The sequence below is a fragment of the Danio rerio genome, chromosome 5 (assembly GCF_052040795.2).
Source record: "Danio rerio strain M-AB ecotype USA chromosome 5, GRCz13ab, whole genome shotgun sequence".
Classification (NCBI taxonomy): domain Eukaryota; kingdom Metazoa; phylum Chordata; class Actinopteri; order Cypriniformes; family Danionidae; genus Danio; species Danio rerio.
This window is the reverse complement of record NC_141025.1, coordinates 31,868,631-31,890,704: the sequence shown is the minus strand read 5'-3', so window position 1 is coordinate 31,890,704 and position 22,074 is coordinate 31,868,631. Positions and strand designations below refer to the sequence as shown.

Below are 22,074 nucleotides of genomic sequence, written 5' to 3'. Positions count from 1 at the left end.
CCACAGCTGTGTAGCTCTGTATCATTGGGTTTCTTGAAAAACACATTGCTCTGTATCTGTTTTTGCTGCACTGTCGATTTGACAGACATCTAATATGAAAAAAATTGAATGAATGGATTCCGCAGCAGGAAAGAGACAGCAGGAGACATGCATGAAGGACGTAGACTAAGAGAACGGCATGGAAATGAAAGCACTGCTCATGTCAATGGTGCAGATCCTCAGCCGTGTCAATGAGAAAACGGAGAGGAAAGAAATGTATAAAAAAAGCAATTTCTCTCTCCATCAGCTTGCCTCTGACATCGGGGTAATGAGCAATCAATACACCAAATCCACATCTCTGCACATGCTAGGAATAGATATGTAGGTCTTACGGCTTGAATCTGCTTGAGAACAGCCTGATGGGTGAATCTCACAAGGAAAGACAGGGTCATGTTGCAGGCCAAGAGGATTTGAATAAACAGATATGCGCCTCTGGATTATATATATATATATATATGTGTGTGTGTGTATATATATTATTATATATTATATTATAATATATATTATAATATATTATTATTATTATTATTATTATTATTATTACTGGATCTCTGGATTTACCGTTAATAGATTCTGGTTTTCTCTGTGTGTGTGTGTGTGTGTGAGTGTGTGTATGTGTGTGTGTGTGTGTGTGTGTGTTGTATTTTTAAAATGACTGATATTGTCTTTAGATTTTAAATGAAGAAATGACTTGAATTAACTCGTTTTCTTGCAAATCAAAATAATCAAGTGATCAATAACGATCAGAATGAACAAATATTTCTTCTGCGTATTGTTACCCTTATTGTTAAATAATAGAGTTTTCATGCAATTTAAGCTCAATTAATTGCTAATTAAGATTATGATTATTTAAATTCATTATCATAAGGATATGTTCATTTAAAACGTGTACAAACCCAAATATATATCAACATAGCAAATGTGAAATAAAACATCTACAAGAAGCTCAAAATAAACATTACGAATCTGAAATGGAATGCAATAAAAGCTGATTTTCCTCTGATAATGCACAATTAATTAACAGATGTTTGTACAGTCCAATTTTATAAAAAGAAATTGTGAAAATCTATGGTATACGTAATAGTCATGATATGGCAAATATGGTACGTGTGTGTGTGTGTGTGTGTGTGTGTATACAGTGCTCAGCATAATTGAGTACACCCCATTTTTAAAATTATTTAAATATTTTTCTCCATTTCTCAGTGAATCTAGGAAATTTATTTTGGTTCATTTAAACAAAACAGATTTATTAAACAGATATATTTATTAAAATAATATTTCAGTCACCAAACATATTCAGAAATTTAAAAATTAACAATTCAAGTTAAATACTGCAAACATTTTTTTACCATGTTTTCCTCTTGTTTAAATTTAAATTAAATATTTTTCTATAACAAATAAATGTGGGTGTACTAGTTTTTGTTATCGTAAGGTATTTTGTTAGAAAAGCTCCAGATTTGGCTTCAGTAGTCTAATCTATTGTATATGCACAAATATAATATTATAAAGCTTCCTATTTAACATGAATTTAAAAGAGAGATTTGTGAGGGGTGTACTTATATATGATGAACACCGTCTATAAATACAACTGGTATTTGTCTTGTTTTTGTGAGATTCACACTGAATGCTTTGCATTAGTCTGTGTGCTGTTTATAATGAAATGTGTGTGTGAAAAAGATAAGCTTTTTAGGCCATTTCTCAAAAGGGACGGGGGCTTCATTGATCCCCCAAACCCTATCCCAATCCTCAGTTCAAACTTGCAGAACTTCCTGCTAATCAAAACCTACAGTCAATTATAGCAAGCATTAACAGCCTACTTCAAAAGACTCAAAGGCAATAGTTTCCCTAAAAAGAGACAAGAATAGAAAGAATGAATTAAAAATAAACCCAACCATATCTGTCTTTAAGCTCCCTTAGTGGTCATTTCAACAAGCCATTTCTGATAATGACCCCAAATCCCTGGAACACCAGAATTAGACCTGGCGCCTCACAAACCTTGAATGTTTTCTTGTATGATGAAGACATGAAGAAATCAATAGAAGGCGAGGGTCTTTTTGCAGTCCCCTGTGGACAGAACCACCCATGCACACACACAATACAGCTCCATCTCTCAAGGTCAAGCCATTTATTACAGTAGCGTCCAAGAGAGAAAACATGGGTGTGATCCTTTGATATATTACTTGTGTAAACGTGAGGGTTTGCGTACATTTTGGACTTGCCAACGTGTGAGTAAATTTGTCACATTGGTTTAAACAGCTTTGGCAAAGACTTCGACACAGACACACACACATTTACACAGCCTGTCATTTGAACACTGGCCTATCATTAGTTGTACAGCTCTGGGCTGAAGAGGAAAACTCCACACCCACTTTAAAAAAGCCCATATCCCACGCTTCTCACAGACTAGCTACCAACTTTAAGACGGAGTCTAACCAGCCGTAAGCAAGGAAATTACAGGATATTTTCTTTTCGAGAGTCAATTCTGGTTTTTAACCAAGGCCAGTACTGTGAAAATACAGTTAAAGCTTCATTTCCCATAGTTTATGTATGTCTATTTTAAGGAATTTCAGTGTCAGAACATGTTTTTGCTTCTTCTTCCAAAGAGCTGCAGAGCTACATGACAAATTAAATGGTGCATAAAGAGTGAAGTGGTTCGTTTAAAAAAAAAATAAAATAAAAAAATCCATTTTTGAAGAATCAACTTCTTGCTGTAATTGATTAAATTTGGTCAATCAGACAGTTTATAACGAAACCATTCAGAGAAATGGTTCCCTGCTTAACACAATTTATTTGAGTTGATCCATTCATTCAGACAGTACAATAAATGACCAAAATAAATATGTAAGTCCAAAGAAATGATTCTCTGCTTTACACATATTTTAAGAATCACACTTTTCTCACATTTAAAGTTCAAACATGCATAGAAAATATGTCCAGTATTATAGAATGAAACCAAAGATCAAAACCTGTTTTCAGGTGCAAACATTCATCGCTGTCAGCAATAGGTCCATAAAACTTTTTCGCTTTTGTGCAGATGACGTTTGCATCCAGCTTAATGTTCTTTTTCCTGTTGTCACTAGCTACGTTTCCACCCACCTATTTTTATGCACATTTTGGATCTGCGCATAAAAAAAGGTAAATGCAAATGCCAAGATGCGCATTAATTCTGAAAATGTGCATAAAAAACATATGTACATAACTGAGTAGGACAAACGTTTTATTCGATAAGAAAAGATGTGCATAAACTACGATAAAAACACTTTTACCAAACAAATTCTAGTTTGCGCATTAAAAAAGTCACGATTTGAAAGTGATTTTGTTATAAGAGATCATGTGATAACAAAAATGCACTTGAATGGAAAAACCAGCAGGCTGAGCACATTGTAAAACATGTGTAATGTTGTTTTGGTCATTCTAAAATGCCGTACCTGTTTCAGTATTAGTGTTATTCTATTATTAATTACATCCAGAATCAAGAGCATCTGTGCTCTGCGTCTCACACCTTCAAAGGCCGCATTCACTGCGTATCAGGATTGCCTTCTGAGGTGCAAGTCATTTATTAAATGAAGAAAAGATTCACGCAGCTTCTCCTACCACAGCAAATTCTGTTTTACTGTTGATATTTTGTGCCAGTTAATCAGGAAATGATGATTTGTTTGCTTTGACTCACTGGATGGAAACGCTGCTTTATTCGCATGTCTTTTAATTAACATAAAGTTAATTAGCATTTTTTGGATGGAAACATAGCTAGTGATCCACAAAGCTAAAGCATTTTCTATCCTTAAGGGGGTCGCACAGTGGATGCGCCACGCACTGACATGACAGTTTGAAGTAACACACATCGGGCACGCATATTCACATGTTATTTAAAATGAAACTATTCAGATGGCACTGTGTGGCGTGGCAGAAATATGAACAGTGTCCTGAGTTGTAGCTAGTGTGCGTACCCTGATATAAATCTATGTTTACAATTTCTTTAATGCATGGCGCTGCGTGGCACAGCCCATCCGGTTGTGTCACCCCCTTTACCATGGTCTTAATGCAAACAGCTACAGCACTTTTTGCATCCTTCTTGAAACTCACACAGCTAGCGATCAAAAATTTATGTTCATTTGGCAAGCTGAACGCATTCTGTACTGTACAGGAGACATGGAGGTGATTCATTGACAATGGTTTACAGCCAATCAGAATGCAGAAAACAATGTACTGTAAAAATCTAAAAAATAAGCATGTCAAATTGCACCAAAAAAAAACAAAACAAAAAAAACTGTGAGGCTGCAAAAGGTGAACTGCGTTATAACAAGGGACCACCGTAGTTTGTATGAACAATCCAAATAAAATATTCTTTGCTTTAGTTTAGTTTATTAATTTATTCACAAAGATACTCAATCGGAGCTGAATCAGTTCAATTCAGATAGTTCAAAAATCGTATTTGAGTCCACACAATTCATTCTAGTAAACTAGTGTGCACAGTTCATTTAAAAGATTCTGTCCAAAGAATCGATATTCTGCTCGTCGTTATATGATATTTTATGCTACATTTTATAGTTAAATGTTAATGTTTATAACATTTGTGTTCAAATGTTATAATTTTTTGTTCATTTAAATCATTTGAAAAGAATCAAAAGTCTTGGTTAAATAAAAAAAATTGCAATACTTTGAATTATAATTGTCTTGTCTTCTGGGAATTTAGCTTCTCCAAAACCGCTCCAGCCCACCAAACTGATGAAAATTCAGACTATAAATCTTCATCTGGCTTCAATTTAAAACCTCCAGTGGACATTTAAATCATCTTGGCCATGGTGGAAGATTATAAAAGTGTGTGTGTCTACATAATGTGTGCCTACACACCATGCAAATGTCCCACACACGATCCTTCTGCTAACTCTGTTCGGCTGTAAAGTGTTGAGTTGATCTTGCCTTTTATCAGTGGGGACCTTTCTCCTCCGTCTCAGATCTGCTGAAAGCCATGAGTGCAGCTGAGAGCTAATAGTAAGTGCTGAAAAGCATAACAACCTCGCACCATTTACCACCACTTCCACATACGGGCCAGTCAATCGCAAGAGTTTACCCCAGAACCTTGGCAGCGCTGATGGTGGCATTAAAAAAAACTGGTACTGTCAGCTACAACAGTGTGGCCTATTTCAGCAAAGCTTTACCCAACAACTTGCATATAATAGGCCAAGAAACACATGCGAGCACACATAAATCACACACACACCCTCACCGGTAAGCCAAGACTACTGAAGCCTGAAATGGTTTCTTTGAAATGGTTTGCAATAAAGTAAAGGAGAGGAATGCTGGTGATGTTCAGCAGCCCTGTGTGTTTGTGTTGTGGTGAATGCATCGGTTAAGCCCTTCATTAAGGGGAATTCTGACAGAGGAATGTGCAAGTTTGAAGGTTAGGTGAGAAAAATTCAAAGGTGGAGACATACAGATACATCTGTCACTGGTATGACAGCGGCTTCTGTTCAGCTGCCAAAAGGCAATGCAAAAATCTGACAATGGCCTGTAAAAATGTTTAGTTCACAATAAGTATTTTCAAACTACTTCACGCAAGACTGAAAGTATGTAATGTCCCATCACTTGCAAAAACCCTCGCTAAACATTTTTCAGAAAACACACACTTGGATGGACAGTTGGCTATTTTCAAGAGGTTTAAACAACACAGGCTCATTCTGAAAATGTAGCCCTGTATACATTTCTGGAGATAGCCAATTATGTAGCCAGAGCTACGCATGGCTGCATTTCATCTTTAAAATTAAAACTATGGGGTGGTATGATGTCGCTCCCTTTCTCACTTACTAGCTGACCGCTTACCTCCTGTAGCTCGACGTGTATGTCGGTAGACTCGAGACGCAGAGTTGACCATGTCAACAATGTTCGAGTCCAGTGAATGGTTCCAGAAAGAAGACAAAAACAAAAGCTAAAAATTCAAATAAACAAGTAAATAACAGGGTGAGAAGGTGGTAAAATCTGAAAACATGGTAAAAATCATGGTAGAAATATTTTTTCTGGATTTCAAAACTCTGTCGGTTGGGTTTAGGAAAGTGGGTGGGCGCTGGTGAATTGGTGCTTTTTAAAACACTATCGGTTGGGTTTAGGAAAGGGAGAGAGGGTGGGGGTATCGGTCAGTTGGTCAGTCAGTAAGCCAGTCAGTCGACAGCAGCCAACTCTGGTGGATTTACGTGAGAACAGCAGGCGTGAATGACACTCAAAAAAGAAATTTGAGATCTGAAAAAATTTACACAACGGCCTCTGGTGGATTCGCAAAAACAAAAACTGCAAAAAATGTATCTCCTGGGACGTTTTGGTGCTCTCCAGAAATATACATAAAGCTACGATTTCAGAATGAGCCCGAGTTGGGTTTAAAACAGTTTGACTTGAAAATGTTATACAATATTAGGGAGAACATGAGCAGGAGAGTATGTAACATTACCTTGACAGATTAATGGTAAAGATAATTTTTCATATTTGTGCAGTTTTTTTTTTTTTTGTTTCTCTTTAGCGGTGATATGTAAAAGGTGTAAGTGTGAGAATAAGCGTGTGTGGCTGCCTTTAAGTTTAGTCACTGCATTATTTAAATCGCTGTTGTCAGTTGCAAAAACACTTTTCATAATAGAAATTGTTCCGGAGCAGATTTGGAAGGATTAGTGTCTTACATAGTTTTATGATGCATTACTCACTTGGCATTTCGTCTCTGTTTGACAAGCTAGGCTTTTTTCACAAATGTATTTTGTTTTCACTATTGTTATTCTTATTATAGAAACCGGACAAGTTTTACCTTAAAAGTGTTACACTGCGTCATTCTTTGTCATTTGTGTTCTAAAGCATGAGCACAGACAGTAGTACTTCTACCTTGTTTTGTGTCATAGATATTTACATTAGATGTTGCCTATTGTTGTCTACTGGAAGGAATGCTTCAATAGAGCCACCATTTTAGTACAGGGTAGCGCTCCTTTGAAATGAATGTGGGATCAAGGTGTAGAGGACTGGTCATCCGGAGCCATAGATAGAACTACATTTATACATATATCTATGATAGAGAGTTTTCCCTGTGGTCAGTATGTAAATATTTTTTTAAATTACGAAAATTATAATTTTACATAAATTTTCTACATCGAAGAATGAGTGACCACACAGGCATTGCAGACATACAGCATGTGTTTAGGTGCATGGAAATGTATTATCCTCCCTCCCTGTTAAATTTGATCTGATTCATGTCCTGAAACACACCCCCTCTCCTGCTTTCACTTCTCAAGCTAATAGAGTGAGTGATTCGTTTTTGAAAGAATCTCTTCTATGAACGATTCATGAACATCGATATCTTAATGTGCATATCCACCTTTCTGATCTAAATGGTATAAAACATTTGTAATATTCAATAATTTAGGATGGACAGTAGGTCTATGCACATTGAGGCGCAGGCACTATGTTATCAGGCACCCCAATAAGTTACTTCAAAAACGTTACTTTACTTAGTCGACAAGAATACAAGTTTCTGGCGCTGCAGCGTCTTGTTGTCATTTCGTTTGTCAATGTTTTCTGATTTTATTAAACAAAATAGCATAAGCCTAGAATTTAGTGTGAGCTGGTGCTACTTTGCCTTATGGTCCGTGTTGTAAGTAATGTTACTTGGTTAGCACAAAAGTTCGTAACATTCACAAAAACGAAATCTTGACTAAGAAATGTTGTGCTTTTATATGCTGTTTGCTCGTTACTACACCCATGTGCAGCTCAAAAGTCCGGCATCATCAGATTGGCTTTATTCTCGACTAGTGCATTTAAATGACTTTTGTCCTGGGAGCACTTTACAAATGTGGCGCCAATATTAACGCATGCTCAGGGTCCGTATGCAATTTCTTGTGTATATATCTATAGTTTTGTATTGTCTTGCTAGCATTTAATATCAACATGTTGAATGTATTTGCTAATTGCTAATTTGCGCCTAAAAAGGACCTGAGACAGGTCAGCCTCATTTACCAGCACTAATCCACAAACTATTCCCGCTCTCCCTCCCCAAAAACCAACACATACACATTTTTCTTTCTGACCACTTTCACATAAAAAGTGCAGTTAGCATGGGCGTACAGAAAAAAACAACAGTACACTCCAGTTCAAATTGATGCTGCATGCAGTAAACCACATGAAAGTGCTCTCCAGCTTTCACTCAGTCCTCTGTTATTCCCATGTTTTTTTTTTCAAATCCATATGTCTTAAAACTGAGGCATGCCAAAAAGTTTACGAATGCCATATTGTAGCTTTATCTTGATATACTGTGCAGTAACTGCTGTTTGACACAAGTCCATTTAATCAGTGACATTTCTATTAAAGGCTGCTTGGCTCAAGCATATTTAAAAAGAAAAAATTGTTATGGAACTTTCTTTCTCTGTATATGAGGAAGTGGAGGGAAGAACTGTGGGCTAATTTGTGGACAGGCTGCCCCTGAGCTAATGGCTAAGCATTTGTCATCAGCCTTTTGAACAGAACAGAGTAATAGTCACTTGAAAGCTTTCCATCATGGCAGCGGTGACACATCCGTTTTCCTTGCTGCCAGCACAAAACACTGATAGAAGTGTATGATACGTGATTTTGGATGCATCTTTCCAGCGGCTAAACGGTTATGTAAGTTAGCGGCATTTCCATTGGAGGATTAGCAGCTGCTAGTAAAAATATCAGAGCTACTGACATTGTTTCCTTCCCTTATTTAAAGCTGGACTACTAAAAACTAACCTCTATTTTCCCCCTGACTTGAAGCATTGCAGTTCAGGGTTTGAAAAAGACTGCAATTGTAGGACGATTTATCTTCCTGTATTAGCACACACGAGGTGACCTCTGTTTATTGTGTGTTTTTACATTCTCCATGAAAGGCTGAGCTTTGAATTTCTTTCTTCCACTATACTTTCATCTGTTTGTTTTGGCTTGATTCATTGTGCTGTCTTTTCGCTCTCAAACAACTCAACATCCTCTCATATTCAATTGAGGCCTCTATAGATGGTGAAGGCACACAATGAGAAAAGACACATGCAGGTATTCATCCTTAAACACAAATATACACAGACGTCAGAGAGTTTCCTGCTTAATGTGACTTCCTCAGCATCTGTCGCTCCGCACCTGCAAAGTCCAAAGACTGTCGTTTGTCTGAGCATGCTGAGGACTGAATGGATCTGACATGCGTAATTCACTGTATCCGATGGTGCTGTGGTTTCAGATGTATTAGTAGAGTAAAGCGTTTACAAGAAAGGGTACAATAGTAACATTTTCTGTGAAACCTCAGCAGTACAACTAAAATGCTTTATTTATTAATTTTACATGAAATATTTAAAGTTTATCTCTGTTCTAAATACAGTAAAATCTTTTTCTTTAAACTTCCAATTTATCAAAGAATCTTGAAAGAATCTTTAAAGTCCCCAAGAAATCAAAAATAACCATATGATTTTGTTAGCTCACATTGCTAGTTTTGTGGTGAACAATTCATCTGTGCATGTCATTAATTCAAAAAAAAAAAATGTTTGCTCTTCTAATCTTTAACTGAAATCTGAAATTGCACTTCCTGTTTGTTTTCAGTTAATTCATCAGATTACGTGATTTTGATAAAATAGGCATGGCTAACATGTTTGTAATAACCCTTTCCTGATCTTTCTGAATGAAATGCCTACTTTATCACGTCTATTCAGGTAGAAAAAACATGCCACGCCCACTGTCTGCTCATTTAAAATTCCGTTTCTCTAGGACCTGTGGCGCATGACGAAAAGAATAACAATCGCAGCTTCCGGTTCACGGGGACTTTAATGGTTTCCAAAAAAAGATTTACGAGGAAAATAAATCGTATTTTGAGCAGCATATAATAAAATATCTGACAATATAATTTACTATTATGTACAATAAAACAACTCAACAATCAAGTCACAAGTCATGCTATTGTCAGCGCCAAAATCCTAGTGTTAAGTGCGCCGACATATAGCAACAAGATGCTCATGACAACCTGAGTTCGATTTCCAGCTCTAGGTCCTTTCCCCTCTCTCTGCTCCCCATGATTTCCTGTCAATTCTCTACACTCTTCTATCCACTAAAGGTTAAAACTCCCTAAAAAACAGTTATTAAAATAAAAAAACAATTTATGCTATTAAATGCTGTCTTATCACCTGCCTATTATTAAGATATTAACTTTTTATTAGTAGTTATTAAGTATGATCAGCATCCCTACTCCTACCCAAGACCCATACCTAACTTCTACCTTACAAACTATTAATAAAAAGCGAAATAATAGTTCATTAAGCAAGTAGTGTTAGTTAATGGTTTGCTAATACCATAAATTGTGACCTAAATTAAAGTGTTACCATAAAACGTTGTATTGTACTTCGATCAAATAATTCCTTTAGTTCTTGGTGAGCATAAGTGTTTTTTTTTTTGTTTTTTTTTATATCTTACTGACCAAAAACATTTTTATATCAACGTAGTTGTAAATGTAGCAGGGTTGATATACTTCAATAACTGGTTGATAGTTAGGCAAGGCAAGTTTATTTATACTCTGTAGCACATTTTATACAATGGTAAATGGTAAAAAAAAAAGAAAAAAAGAAACAAAAATGTAAAATTATTAAGAGAATTAAAAATGATTAAAACAAATAAAAACAGATCATCGAGTAAAGGCACAGCTGAACAGATAGTGTTAGCGATAGTGTTTTCAGTCTGGATTTGAACGTGCCTAATGGAGCACATCTGATTATTTCTGGAAGCTGATTCCAGCAGCGGGGGGCGTAATAGTTGAAGGCAAATTCAACCTGCTTTGACTGAACTCTTGGAATTTCTAATTTACTAGGTCAAGATCTGAGTGACCTGTTAGGTTTGTATTCATTCTACATTCTGCATATATTCTGCATTTTCCTGAATATACATTTGGCATAGGCTATGAATAAACGCTGAATAAAAGCAACAGACTGGCCCTTTTTTTTTCTTTAAAAAGGCAGAATCTGCACACCTCAGGCACCTGGCTCAATTAGTCAATGTCAAGTAATAATTTACACTCAGGTTTGTTCATTTGAAAAAAAACAAAACTCAACTTCAGTGGAAAATACTTTTTTCTGAGTTTCATTTTCAAGTGCTATATTTTTTTAACCAGCACTTTTATAGCCTCTTAACATTTGAAGTATTTATTGTTGTTATTAATATTTTAACCTTAAATATTTTTACACTGAAGTTCCCATGACCATTACCTGGCACCGGTTAACACTTCAGCATTTCAACTGAACTATAAAAGAAAGAAAGAAAATGCATGCCACTGATGTTTCTTGGCAGATCAAAGCACAACATATTGCTCTTGTCATCATGACACAAATATGTCATCAATTTAGTCTGTAAACTGATTGGGAGATAAAGATGGTGTGACAACTCTCTAAATTCTTTATCATGCTGATATATATTTAAAAAGAAAACCTGGATGTTGTGAAAATTGCAAACATCCCATCTGAAAAAAATATAAACACTGCAGTGCTTGTGTAACGTTACAGCATTGTTCCCATTGTGTGTTATGATTGGTTGAGCATCACATCTGAAGGCCAAGGTTGGTCTATTAGATTACTCCAAATGTCTGGTTTGATGATTACAGGATTAGGAAGTTATGAAAACATTTGCAAAGCTGGAGTGAACCGATAAGACAAGTGTGATGATTTAGTATGATGAACGCACTCCTCTGGCTTAGCAGAGAGATTCTTTAGAGAAGGAGAACAGAGACGCTCCGTCCAACATCAAGGGCACATCGGACTTTTGAAACAAAAACGTTTTAATGTTTCAAACAGCATTCCTTAAAATGCAGTGCAAAAACATGGCTGAAATCATCTCCCGTAAAAGATTTATATGTAAAACTAAAACACTATTCTTAAGATATTTCTAGGTGTGGATGCTATCTGTAAAAGGTGCTCTCTGGCTAATGCTGATCATATGCATATTTTTTTCTTGCCATAGAAATAAAAAATTATTTTTTTCATGTTTAATTTTTCTCTTGAACCATGCCTGTTGATTGCTAATTTTGGTGTCCCAGCAATCTTGGATGATTTTCCAAATAGAATGCTAACGTCATAGCTTTTAGTTCATTGATAGCTCTGAGGCATATCATACTACACTGAAAGTTACTGTCACTGTCTCATGGCTGGAAGATTTGTTGACTTTTCAATATATAGAAAAAATTTACATTAGGAGGCGCCACTGACAAATTTGCTAAAAATTAGGATCCTTTACTTAATTTTGTTAAGTATGCAAAAGAAACTATACTTCTATACTATTACAATTATGAATACAGCACAATACTAAATGTTATCATATATTAAATGATTAAAAAAAATTCTTGCTGACTAATAGATGCAAAACTTTTTGCTGACTAATGGTTAAAATGTGTTGTTTTAATAATAATATAAAGATTTTAAATGATGATGAATAAGTATTTTGGGGCTGTGCTGTGACATTTAATGTTTTAATGCATTAGAAAATAATTTAAAATTAAATTTGCCTGACAAACCCTTTTTTCTACTGTTGACTCATTCTGACGATATAGATGAGTTCTGATATACAAAATTTTATACAAAAGTGAGATTTTTAGTTTATATCGGTGTACTTCTACATTGCAAAAAGCTTACTAATGTAATTTGTTTTTGTTTTTTCAGCACAAATATGTAAACACAATTTTTGATTTTGTGTTTGTGTTTTTTTTATAATCTAATTTCAAGAGATTCACATGCGTATGATTGACCACGTCCCACATTAGCTATTATATGATTTACCTACCAGATCAATCTAAATGTACATAAATAACCAGATTTTTTAACTTTAGTCATCTTTGTGTTGAGGAATTTACATGTTCTCCCTGTGTTCATGTGGGTTTTTCCTCCAGGTACTCCAGTTTCCACCAACAGTCCAAAGACATGCAGTATAAGTGAAATGAATAAACCAAATTGGCACAGTATAAAAGTGTTTATGAGTGTTAAACACATGCTGGTATAGTTGGTGGTTCATTCTGCCGTGGCAACCCCTAATAATCAAAGAATAGGCCGAACAAACAAATTCAGGGGAGCTCTCGAGACCTACCTGAGCTCAAACTCCCCTCTCTACTGATGAAACAGGAGGGATCTTTTGACCTCAGGGCTTTCTCCCTGGACAGCATGCCAAACTTGCTTTACTATCAATCATCAGCTAAATGTGAACTCTTGAAATATATTTAGATTTGAGGAACAAACAGTAAGAAAACAAAAGCTGTTTCATATTAGACTAGGTTTGTGTGGGTATGTGGCCTTTGATGACAGTTTGATGACATGAAAAAAAAAACAATAAAATATATAAAAACAGAGGAATAGATAGAGGAATACGTCTTAAAACAGTCTAATAGAATCTTTAGATATTTTTAAAGACAAACAAAAAACATTGAAATTGATAATATGGATTTGGAAATGCAGAAATAAACAGAAGCCATTTTCTCTTTTATTTGCAGATTAGATAACGCAACAGAGCTCAGATGATGTTTCTTTGTTCTTCCATGCCAATCTGTTTGTTTACAACAGTGATCAAATGATCGACATCCTTTTGCTTTTGTCTCCACAAACACAGTTTCACATTTTAGACTCTTCAAGCTGCATTCATGATGCAAATCCAAATTTTCAGTGAGTCACAGAACGGCGCTTTTTCAAATCTGAGGTGTCCCTGACACTTTCCGGCTAATTATGATGCCTCGACTGAGCTCAGCGTTCCCCTTATTAACCTGTTGTTTAATGCCTTCAATCTCAATACCAGCGATTAGCAAGAGAAAGCTTTTATAAGCCCTTCTAAATGAACCCGTGGCCCTGATGGGTTTGCTTTCAGAGAGCAGAAACTCATTCTGCGCATTCAGCATGTGAAGTGGAAGTTGTGTTGACTTCCACCCCGAGGCGGTGCATGAATGTGAATGTCCTTTTGCTTAGACCAGCTAGTCACGATTTTACTGTGCCCAAACACCCACTCTCACACCGTGCAAAAAAAAATTATGAGAGGTGAACAAAAGACAATATTATTGTACATGTGAAGTCGTGTTTCTCCTTGACAATTCTAGGTTGAAGCGTCGGAAATTCTTGCAGACTGAGTCACAACTGCTACTTTCTAATCAAATGAAGCTCTTTGATCAAAGGAAGCATTAGATGTGTCCTTCAATTCAGCCTACACGGCCACTTTACAACACAATCAGCTGAATAAAATTTAGTGTGTTCAGTTAAAAGGCCCTAAAATGACCATTGATACTGATTTGAAGTTTGATGATTTTACGTGTCTGTCTCATTCTGAAGCAACTCCTACACTTATTACATCACTCACTCCTACTTCGACCACCATTGAAGGCTGAGTCACGGAGTCGAGGCGGTGCGAATAAAAAAGATACCCAAGCAATTAAATGCAGCGTGATGTCATTCGTTTAGTCATCCACAGCAAGCCCACAACACATGACCCACTTCTGCCCGTTAAATCACACTCGCCCACACTGGCTCAAATCGCCATTGGCTGATTATGCAGGGGCTGTGGAGGCTTCGTTTTCACGCAGCCTAAATATGTGTTGTCTGGAAGTGTAAAACAATCTAATGAGCCTATTAAGCAACCTGACGCAAACTTTTTGAAGAGCCGGACATTATTGCGCTCTGTTTTGAATGCAACTGCGACTCTTGGCCGCTCCGCCACGCCTGATGCTTTTCTGTGATGAGAGCGGATAATTGCAGTATGTAATTTGCATCAACAGAAGCAGGTTGGGTTTCCTCTGTTTTTGCAGCGATTCGCAGGTAGCGGAATGTGAGTTGGCATCTCTGCTATTTCATTACGAATGAGTTCTGCTGTCAAGACTGAACCACAAAATCAAAACAGAGATGTTTCAGGCATGTGGCATCTCAGACACGGTGACAAAAATGTGGTTGCTCTTTTAGTTTAGGCAGTGAACTTTTAAAGGGAATTTATGTTTGGTTCAGAGGTTTGGAATTCTGCTAAAAATTCGACTTAAATGAACACCATACAGGTTTCATATATAAATTATAGTTACTTAATATCAACAGGTGTGCAACAATGTTAATTTTTTGTACATAAGAAGCCAAGGTTGCATTTTTCTTATTATAAACACAGTGAAGACCTCAATATATTTGAATATTACTATATTTGATTTATTCATGTAATGGCAAAACAGAGGTATTTTTAGGTATTTTCTCCAAAGTTGTTATTGGCAAGAGCAATTTGCAATTTTTAACTAAGCATTTTAATGCATTTTGGCCATTTACATTTACTGGGTACACCTTACTAGTACTGGGTTGGACCCCCTTTTGCCTTCAGAACTGCCTTAATCCTTCATAACATAGATTCAACAAGGTAGCCTACTGAAAACAATCCTCAGAGAGTTTGGTCCCTATTGACATAATAGCATCACGCAGTTGCTGCAGATTTGTCGGCTGCACATCCATGATGTGAATCTCCCATTCCACCACATCCCAAAGGTGCTCTGTTGGATTGAGTTCTGGTGACTGTGGAGGCCATTTGAGTACAGTGAACTCATTGACATGTTCAAGAAACCAGTCTAAGTTGATTCACACTTAATTAAATGGCGTGTTATCCTGCTGGAAGTAGTTATCAGAAGATGGGTACACTGTGGTCATAAGGGATGGACACAATTGGTCATAAGGATGTTGAATTGGTACTAATGGGCCCAAAGTGTGCCAATAAATTATCCACAACACCATTACACCTCCACTAGCTTGAACCGTTGATATAAGACAGGACGGATCCATGCTTTCATGTTGTTGATGTCAAATTCTGACCCTACCATGCGAATGATGCAGCAGAAATCAAGACTTATCAGACCAGGCATTGTTTTTCCAATCTTCTATTGTCCAATTTTGTTGAGCCTGTGTGAATTGTAGTCTATGTTTCTTGTTCTTAGCTGACAGAAGAGGTTCCCGGTGTGGTCTTCTGCTGCTGTAGCTAAGGGTTGGGCAAACTCCTGAATGGCCTTAGTTTTGCACAGTTTAGCTCCAACACTAATCAAACACACCTGAACATGCTAATCAGTGTCTTCAAGATCACTAGAAATCTATAAGCAGGTGTGTTTGATTAGAGTTGGAGCTAAACTGTGCAGGACACCGGCCCTCCAGGACTGAGTTTGCCCACCCCTGCTGTAGCCCATCCGTCTCAAGGTTAAATGTGCTGTGTGTTCAGAGATGCTCTTCTGCATACCATTTTTATTCATATTTTTAATAGTTTGCATTGTGTGCATGTTTAATAGTGATAGATTGTCCGGGTTGGTGTTGTATATAATGGTACAAAAACCTTTTAATAAACTGGCAGTACATTTTCTGCTATTTTCTCCAGATATTACTTCTTATACATTATATTTTTTTCAAATTACTAAAATGTCAATAAAAATCAATTTGTCAACAGTCAACAGAGCAGAGATCAGCATCCAATAATGCAATTCACAACTGTAAATAAACACTAAACACATGTAAATCACAAAATATAAAAACCTTTAATTAACAAATTATTCCAGTGTAGGTTTTACTGACAGCATGTCATGATTTGCCAAGTACGATGCGATCCTGGATTAACAACTACAGTATGTAGATCATGGAACATCATTTATGTTCGAAAATGTACTCCATACCTATTCCCTACCCCTAAACCCAACCATATCTGTAAATTATCCCTTTAGAGGAGAATAACAGTTTGATTATTATTCTACATGATTACAATCATGTAGAAGTGCATACACCCAACTTTAAGCCTAAACTTAAAATGTAAATGTATCTCTTATTTCTGATTGGCTGATTGGAATGTTGTTCCAGGATCTTGGTGAAATCAGGTTGGCGCTAACGGACTCAAACCAATAACAAGTGGTGTCTTTGAACAATTAACAAAAAGACTCATCTACTGTGCATGTGATATTGACTAAACTGTTTCTGCTATGGGTTTTGATCTAAAGATGGAACCAGCTCATAAGAAACATTTTAAATATCATTTAAGGTTCATCAGTGAGACTCATATCAGATCACGTACAATAATCAAATAAGCCTTCATAAAAGAAGTATTTGTTCACCAGCCTTAATGCCATTCTATAGGCAACATGACGCATGCAGCGTTCCCCTATATCCTCCATGTGTCTATTATTAGCATTATAGCATAGTGTGAGTCTCACATGCCATTGACATGCAGCTACAGTACACTGACTCTCTACAATGAATCACTGTGCCACAGCCACTGAAACCATTTCTTCCACTGCAAACATAATGCAAAGGTTGTCTAAAACCCAAAGAAATATTCCAGAAAAGGACTTTTCCGTGGTCTCCAATATGGTTTGCAATATTTGTGCATATGAAAGAGCATGCACAAATAGCACAGCGTATATAGTTTCTTTGGTTCCTGTTGCTAAAAACACAGCGTGGAAAACAGCAATACAGTTGTGTGGCTAACTATAGCGGTAACATATTAAACTGAAGAACTATTGAGTATAAAAAAAGAGGAAATAAAAAGGGTCACGACTCTCTGACAGACGGCAAGCATGGATGAGGTGAAGGTGCAGTGTTTTTGTCATTCTTTGTCAGGATGGTGACAGAATGTAATCCATCTTTATATCTTCTTTCATCCTTCAAGAAAAAAACAGAGGAGGATGGCTGTGTACACTCATCTATCTAGGAGCATTTCTGACAGTTTCAAGTTGGCATGAATTTTAAATAGAAGGCAAATAGCAGTGAGTGACAGAGGAACATTGCACTTTAAATGGGAGGGAATGACATTTACAGGCGGTCAATCAGCCACTTGAAACGCGTTACACAGTTAACAGTCATGTTTTCGTAAGAAACGCCTTTTTAAAAAAACACCATTTGAGGTCATATAAGGCTTGCTTCAAGTCTGAAAATTCCTAAAGTAGTCACCTGGGAGGACCGGTGAGATGTGTGACATGCCTCTAGACTTTTCATTATGAGGAAGTTAATTCATGCTGAAGATGCTTCATGGGAATAACTGCATGTCAGAGCAATCACAGAAGACAAAAGACAATATATTCAGGGTATATGCTGGAACCCTAAAGGTCATTTCAAGTCTTTTTAAGACTTTTTAAAGAGCTTCTCTAAGTATTTTTAGACCTCATCGTCATTTCAAGTTCTAATCAGTATCAAACCTTTAACTTAATAAACAGTTGTTAATAAACAGTTCTAGTTAAATAAATCAATAGATCATGCAACAAAACTCAGATAATCTCGGAAGCTTGAAGCTTGAAAGAATAAATTACGTGGTTGTTTTGAGTGACAGGCTTCAGCCACTGTTTAAACTCGCCTTTATCCAACCAGGGGTACGCAAACTTACATTTTCCCATTTTGCTGTCTGTTTCGCTCTATGGTTTGACTACATGTGGAGAGCGTCACATTATTTTCCCCCGTTTGTCGCAAACTATGTGACATCACCAGGATGGAGAAGCTTGGCCGGACCAAACCAATCCTGTGGATCGAGCACACCGTTGTTAATATTAGGAAGAATATGCTTTTTTGCAGTCAAATACGCTTAAACAAAATTTCAGACCTCGTAAAAAAGCGAATAATTTTTTTTATACATTTTAAGGACCTTAATTTTCTCATTAGTAATTTATCAACTTTTAATACCATTTAAGACCCTGTGGACACCCTGATATAAGACATTTTATAAGGGTTTTCTTTTCTATGGATCATCCTCTGTGAAATCACATATCAGCAGTTTCTGAAATTCTCAGACTGTCTGACAGTCAAAGCTATTTTCACATTCTGATGCTTTCTGAAATTTCAGCAGATTGGTGTTTTCATCTTCAAATGTTCTCCTCTAAAAAAAGCTGCTTATCCACACTGAAGCGTCAGTAAATGTACTATACATGAGTAAAACACAAGACGTCAAGCGTTTATTTACTTTCTGCCACTTTGAAATGCCAATTTTAAGTAAAGACGGTCTTTTTGTTTCTCTTTCAATGGACAAACATTTAGTTGGAGTTCTTACTGCAAGATACCACAATAGTTGCAAAAATGGGAAACCGGGAAACATGCCAAAACAAATGTGGCAAAATGCTGGACTGCTTCGAAAAACACTGTTCTGCTGATGACACACCTTTGTCCAAACATTAAAGATGATCTCAGAAATAAACACACTTTACAGCTATCACCCCTAAGTACAGACAACTGACTGCATAATATGACTGATAATGTGTCATCATTTAGTCTCAGGGTCCACAGTCCACATTATCTGATCTCTATTTTCCTTGACAGTCTTGTCTGTGTGACCAGATGGCCAATGTAGAAAAATTAAGTTTGGTTTTCTATATTAAAACAGTAAACAGTAATACTAAAATAGGGGTGGCACTCTGGCTCAGTGTTTAGCACTGTAGCCTCAAAGCAAGGTCACTAGTTTGAGTCCCGGTTGGGTCAGTGGGGCATCTCTGTGTGGAATTTGCTTGTTCTTCCAGACGTGTTTCCTCTGGGTGCTCTGGTTTCCCCCACAATCCAAAGACAAGCAGTATAATTGAATTGGATAAACTAAAATTGGCCTTAATGTATGAGTGTGTGTGTGTGTAAAAGTTAAGAGTGTATGGCTCTTTCCCAGTACTGAGTTGCAGCTGAAGGGCAGCCACTGCGTAAAACATATGCTGAAATAATTGGCGATTCATTCCACTGTGGCGACTTCTGAAATGGAGAAAAGTGAATGAATGAATGAATGAATACTAAAATAGTATGGAAATGCTGCCATAGTATTGGCTGAGCAGGTAGTCAAACAGGTATACCTAAAAAATAACCAGTGACTGGTTGTTAATTGGAGGGTTGACCAGTCAGTATCAAGAATGCAAGCTCTTTAAAAGCTATAAATGTAGTTATATTTCAGCATGAAGCACTTTATTTTTGTTATTTTTCTTATGTACACACTATAATCATTACATAAACAATTTTTACATAAACCTAAGCTTAACCCATGTAGACACCTTATAATACCAGTACTTTCTTAAGTACACGTCAAGTATACGCACTATACATTTTTTTGGACTATTGTCACCATGATACGACCCTTTTGGTTTTAATGAAACATGCAAAGAAAAGCAGCTTAAAGTGTGTAATTGCCCTTTTAGCTTTGTTTCTCATTTGTAAATTACTTGGCATCTGCTAAATGACTAAATGTAAATGTCTAGTCTTTGTCCCTCTGTCAAGAATCCATCCTTAACGCGAAACACACCCTGCTGAGAATGAACATTTAGATCTGTCTAACATGCTAATTCAGAGCAAAGTGTTCGTCAGGGAAGGAAGAGGCCATGAATATTTCAGGAGCTGTTCACTGCACACATGTTGTGTGTTTGGTGCTTATCCATATGTTCTGTCTCTATCTGAATACTGCGTGTCTCTGTCTGTCACAGCCTCACACACACACACGCACGCATCCACAGGTGTAACTGATGTACAGGGTTATATGATGTGATGAACACAGACAGGGAGGGAGGTTATTAACAGAGGAATTAGCAGAGGACACAGCTCAGGGTAATGGGAGGAGATCAACATCGCAGAAAGCAGGAGAGGTGTTGATTGCTTTAGTTGAGCTGTGCTTAGATGGATCATAGCCTGTGGGACTTCAGTTCATTCAGAATTTCATCCACCGTCTTGGTCAAGCGCACATTATATGCCTTTTCAACTGGGGTTTTATTCTTTCTTTTGTAATAAAAATAAGAACTACTGTACACTATTTAAGCATAAAACTATGATTACAGTTGTTATTAGGACTAAACTTTTAAATATTATCTAAGACCCGGAACGATCAATTAATGATGAAATTTACAAACCATATTCCATTAAAGCATTTTGTTAATATGTAATATGAAAAAACACTGTTTATCAAACAATACAGGGATTTAATTATTTAATTTATTATTTTAACTGAGTCCATTTGAATATTTCTATAAAATAATTAATAATTACAATTAACAACAACAATTTACTGTACAATTTACAGTAACTTACTGGCAATTTTGGTCGCCAGTAAGACTGTACTTTTACAAGCGCACTAACTTTACAGAATTTTTACAGTGCACTTATATATTTATAAAAAGGCAATATTTAAGTTTATTTTACAGAATAATACAATTGGACAATAAAAAAGACAATTAATTTAAACATTATTAAAAAAATGACAATAAAGGCTGTTCTTTAGAACTTTTTATTCGTCAGAGAATGTGAAAATTAATGATAAAAGTTATTAAGCATCACAAATTTTCAGCATTTACTATAATAATAAAAAATAATGAAGATCCAGCTTCAACATCATCACAGCTATTTTGAATTGAATAATTTTTCACAAAACAAATGTTTTACGGTATTTTGATTTAAAAAAGTACACTAAATGAGCAAACAATAACTCTTTCAAAAACAAAAACTTCTGCACAAGGCTTTCAGCTGAAAGAAGTTTTCAAATTACCATACGCAATGTGTGGAAACAACAAGAGCAACTTACAAAGAAATGACATGTCAACAGTTTCATCATAAATGTTTTTTTATTCGTCATTTTTCAGATTCAGAGTCTTCAGTTTTGAAACCACCAGTTTCACCATCCACTTGATCAAATCATCCTCTTGACTGAATCAAACCTGATCCACTATATGCTAATATAAACCAGTATAAACCTTTAAACCACCCAAACGCAGTTTACTCCCATTTGTTTTGTATTCGCTCCACTCATTCGTGTTTCTGGAATGGTTTTCAAAGGAAGCCTAATCACGACCACTAAGCGAAAGAACTCGTGGATGAAATAGCAGATCATTTAGCGTAGTGCTGCTGTAATTTGTACCGATTCGAGTGTGCTGAGAGAGCGTTGATTTCCCAGCAGGCTTGGCGTGGGCTCTGTGCCTGTTTCTAGAGTGGATATGTTCAAAGCAGGTCGAGCTTTGGCTTGAACAAGCAGCCAAGTATAATACAGGCCAATGTTTCCGGTGGCTTCGGCAAATTCATGCCTTCCGCAAAAAAATTGGAGTTATTATATATCCAAACATGGCCGTTGATC

General features: G+C 36.4%; 1 protein-coding gene and 1 long non-coding RNA gene across 10 annotated transcripts in view; one reads left to right on the top strand and one right to left on the bottom strand.

Moving 5' to 3' along the window:
* The window catches only part of LOC147844013 (uncharacterized), a 187,318-nt gene that overhangs the window by 88,924 nt on the left and 76,320 nt on the right, over nucleotides 1-22,074 (bottom strand). The window contains exon 5 of one of the 7 annotated variants that reach the window (XR_015491304.1): nucleotides 16,535-19,721. The exons of the other annotated variants lie outside the window; for them this stretch is intronic. This is a non-coding gene — a long non-coding RNA (uncharacterized LOC147844013). Of the gene's footprint in view, nucleotides 1-16,534; nucleotides 19,722-22,074 lie in introns of those variants that run through there. 7 annotated transcript variants of the gene reach the window in all.
* spns2 (SPNS lysolipid transporter 2, sphingosine-1-phosphate) overlaps nucleotides 1-22,074 on the top strand; it is a 116,904-nt gene that overhangs the window by 44,148 nt on the left and 50,682 nt on the right.